Source organism: Mus caroli, unplaced genomic scaffold, assembly GCF_978045245.1.
Source record: "Mus caroli unplaced genomic scaffold, Mus_caroli_1 scaffold_14, whole genome shotgun sequence".
NCBI classification, from domain to species: Eukaryota; Metazoa; Chordata; class Mammalia; order Rodentia; family Muridae; genus Mus; species Mus caroli.
Genome location: NW_028227269.1, coordinates 17789259 through 17794049, shown reverse-complemented (window position 1 = coordinate 17794049; position 4791 = coordinate 17789259).

Sequence of the window (4791 nt, the reverse complement as noted above, 5' to 3'; positions counted from 1 at the left end):
ATTTCTGAGTTCGAGGACAGCCTGGTCTACAAAGTAAGTTCCTGAACAGCCAGGGAGACACAGAGAAACTCTGTCTCAGAGGAAAAAAAAAAAAAAAAAAAAAAAAGAAATAGGAAGATTGAACAAATAATTATCAGTTGCATAAAAATATACAAATCAGGCAATATTTTTGTTTGTTTGACCTACTCAACATCTCAGGGCATAAGCCAAGTACAAAAGTTTTCTAGTTTTCTTTTCTTTTTTTTTTTTTTTTTTTTTTGGCCAAAATATCACAGAAATGACCTCTTCCTAAAGTTTTCAGTCTATTTTCCACTGAAATAGTATGACCTCAACTTCCTGTGGCTGCATTACTGTAAACGCTCCAATCTTCCAGATCCTATGGGAACAACCGATTAAGCTCCATATACAGCTTTCTATGACTTTTGCCATCTCAATTTCTGATATTTTCCATATTCCTTCAATAGAGAACAGAGATTCTGTCCAGCAGCAAAATCAGCTTTTGAAACAATTGTTGTTGTTGCTGTTGTTGTTGCTTTTGTTGTTATTGTTCTGCCTTGCAACTCTGCTGCTGTGATGGTTTCCTCTGAGCAGAAGCATCTCAGGTAATAAATGTTTGTTTTACATGGTTCTGTCAGATCACAGCACATCCTACTGCGAGCTCAGACTAGAAACTGAAGCTAGAAAATGAAGGCAAAATGGAGTACTACTCAGCTATTAAAAAGAATGAATTTATGAAATTCCTAGCCAAATGGATGGACCTGGAGGGCATCATCTTGAGTGAAGTAACACAATCACAAAAGAACTCACACAATATGTATTCATTGATAAGTGGATATTAGCCCAAAACTTAGGATACCCAAGATATAAGATACAATTTGATAAACGCATGAAACTCAAGAAGAATGAAGACCAAAGTGTGGACACTGTGCACCTTCTTAGAATTGGGAACAAAACACCTAGGGAAGGAGTTACAGAGACAAAGTTCGTAGCTGTGATGAAAGAATGGACCATTTAGAGACTGCTGTATCCAGGGATCCGTCCCATAATCAGCTTCTAAACGCTGACACCATTGCATACACTAGCAAGATTTTGCTGAAAGGACCCAAATATAGCTGTCTCTTGTGAGACGATGCCGGGGCCTAGCAAACACAGGAGTGGATGTTCACAGTCAGCTATTGGATGTATCACAGGGCTCCCAATGGAGAAGCTAGAGAAAGTACCCAAGGAGCTAAAGGGATCTGCAACCCTATTGTTGGAACAACATGATGTACTAACCAGAACCCTGGAGCTCTTGTCTCTAGCTGCATATGTATCGAAAATGGCCTAGTCGGCCATCACTGGAAAGAGAGGCCCATTGGACTTGCAAACTTTATATGCCCCAATATAGGGGAATGCCAGGGCCAAAAGAATGGGAATGGGTGGGTAGGGAAGTGGGGGGGCGCTATGGGGGACTTTTGGGATAGTATTGGAAATGTAATTGAGGAAAATATGTAATAAAAATATAAAAAAAAAAAAAAAACTATAAAGCTCAAACCAAAACCCCAAACACACTTACTCAGCAAAGTTAATAACTAAAAGTCAGAAAATGTATTTTGCTCTGTCTCATGCCCACAATATATCACCAGATTACCAGATGTTTCTGTTTTTCTAGTCACAAAGAGCTAATATGGACAGTTTAAATAAATCCTAAATGTCAAGGTTAAAAAAAAAAAAAAAAAAAAAAAAAAGAAAATGAAGGCAAAAATATTTGACAAACACTACTTCCTGCCTTGCTTTCTTGCTTGGTCACTCTCTCATGCTCTGTAGCCTCCCTCAGCCTTGAAGCAGGCTGAGCCAGACTTTCACCTTGCTGCCATTAAAAAGGAGATTACCTAGTGTCTTAGTCAGGGTTTCTATTCCTAAACAAACATCATGACCAAGAAGCAAGTTGGGGAGGAAAGGGTTTATTCGCCTTACACTTCAATACTGCTGTTCATCACCAAGGAAGTCAGGACTGGAACTCAAGCAGGTCAGAAAGCAGGAGCTGATACAGAGACCATGGAGGGATGTTCATTACTGGCTTGCCTCCCCTGGCTTGCTCAGCTTGCTCTCTTATAGAACCAAGACTACCAGCCCAGAGATGGTCCCACCCACAAAGGGGCCTTTCCCCCTTGATCACTAATGGAGAAAATGCCTTACAGTTGGATCTCATGGAGGCATTTCCTCAACTGAAGCTCCTTTCTCTGTGATAACTCCAGCTGGTCAAGTTGACACATAAAACCAGACAGTACACCTAGGGTAGAGACTTCTGACCTTGATGGCCCTATTTGCTCTTTTCCAATACTCTGCTTCGTGCTGAAAGGTCCTGGAGACTATCTGGAGACAAGCCCTATAGATCGCCTATGGGCTGGCTCCAGGCACAAAGAATGGGCTGGCAGATGATGGGCCTACCCTCTTTATAAGCAGGGACTCTCAGTAAACTTCAGAGGCTTTGAACAGAAAGGTTTGTCTTGGCCTCATTCTTTTGTTGCCCTCTGATCTCTTTCAGCCCCGGGCTGCCTTTCAGGGGAACCCAGTTCACATGGCCAGAGGCGGCTACAATGCTCACCTAGCTCTCTCATCCAACCCATGTCCACTTGCTTCCCAATATTGCCACCCTTCATGGAAGAGTCTTCCTATATCAATTATCAACACTATCTCTCAGAGACATAGAAACCAGCCATTCTGATGAGGGCACACCTGCAACTGAGGCTCCTTCAGATGACTGTAGCCTGAAATGTTGAGTTAAAACAACTATGACACAGAGACAATAATAAATGAGAGAGTTGTAAAATTCCAAAACCAATGATCTAACCATATCATTACAGGACCCCTGCCACCACATCAGGGAGTGGGAGTAGTGTCTGAGCCAGGATAAAATGGGAAGGGCTCCTGGCTCAGAGCATGGAAGGATATGGTGGAATGGGGAGAAGGGAAGCTGCACTGCCCTGTGGTGTGGTGTCCTTAACCCTGGATTCCCAGGCCAGGGAGACCAAAGAGGTGGCCAAACAGCTGGAAGGTGAATAGAGGAGTAGATTGCCCCACAGACCTGGAAATAAGACTGCTGGTCTAAGGAAGATATGCTAACTTTGCTGGAAGGGATGAAAAACAACCTCCTATATACTAACAGCTCCAAGTTCAAAACTACAGAGTCACATATAGACTGAGAACAGGGTTGTTTAGAAGGGGGCAAAATGAGTTCTTTGTCCTTTCCACCCTGTTTTGCAGGGTCTGATTTTACCCTGAATGTGGTCATAAAGAGCTCTCTGTCAGGGGCAATTTAATGGGTACAGGTCCTCTTGATAAGAGGGATTTAACCCAAGGTGGAAGGTGAGTAACTATATCAATTGGGATGGAAACAGTCTCATTTCCTCTCTCAGTTAGAGAATACTAAAGTGGCACACACATAATAGAGGGCCACGAGGGGGCGGTGAAGGCTAAGCAGCAGATTCCACCACTTGTACAGAGGAGAAAATGAAGACAGGATTGGCAGCTGTGAGCCATGGAGCAGGGTTCCAAGACTACTGTAACTTCCCAGAAATTAAGGCCAGGGGCACACAACCCCTGTTCCAGAGTCTGGAACATCTTCCTAGCCCTTTGTAGCTACGACTCGCCAGCATTTCCACTTCACTGGAGTTCCACATTCACTATGTTCATCTCACTCCACAAGTACTCAAGAAAAATAAAAAAACCAAGGTACACAGACACATTTCTGACAGACAGGTCACTGATGCAAAGAACAACAATGACACATCCTAACAGCGGTCTTTCAAGCGTTCCGATGGGAGTCCTGAGGGTCTTGGGGTTCCAGTCAAAGCATGAAGGTTTTATGCCTAACTTACAGAAACTGTAATGAACAGCACAGAGCCTATTGCAATGCAAACACACAGAGGCCTTTTTTATGACCTCAGTAACAAGGACTCTCAGCAGTCAAACTCCGATTAGGTACAAACTGAGAGATCAAGTCTAGAGGTTTTGAGTATTTATTGTAGTTACAACAAGAGTGGGGAGTTTGCATACAAATCAGCATTGTAATATTTTGAAAATTGTATGTCTGGCATAATGTGCAGGAACCAAGCAAGGGGGGCAAAAAAATCTGACAACCATGATGGGTAAGCTGTTTCTGTTTTTGGTTTCTATAGGAGGTCTTAGTTATCTCTATGTAGCTTAACCCTGCTGATGTACCTTAACTGGCTGTTGATAAGGGGATTTTGTCATGGGATTTTTGCTGGAATGTACAAATGTACATTCTCAAAAAGCAAACTGTTTGGGATTTACAAACTCATCTCTGTTGCTGAGCCCCTGATTATAGACAGAAACTCCTGGTTAACCACAACCATGCCTGTCTGTAGACTAGACTTTGTCCAAAGACCTACCTCACTCTCTGTTACTGCAGACCCTAATATCAGCTGCCCTTAACACTGGTAAAGAGTAGCAGTGGAAATATCCTCTCCTCCTGTGCAAGCCTCCTATAGATACCATAGACAATCCCCACCTGCCTATCCATTCCTGCCTCATCCCTGTGTCTCAGCCCCCACTTGGGCAGATACTCCCTATTCAACCACATTCCATGACTGAAAGGACACAAGGTAAGCTTCCATAGATCAACCTCATGATTGATTGATTTACCACAGGTTCAATTTTCCCAGTTGTTCCAACATTGTATTAAACACCATGGGCTGCTTGACCTCTCTTCTGACTACGGCTCCTTGTGGATTACTAAGATCTTCTGTTCCTGCCTGTCGCTTCTCCCAGATTTTAATATCACAAAGC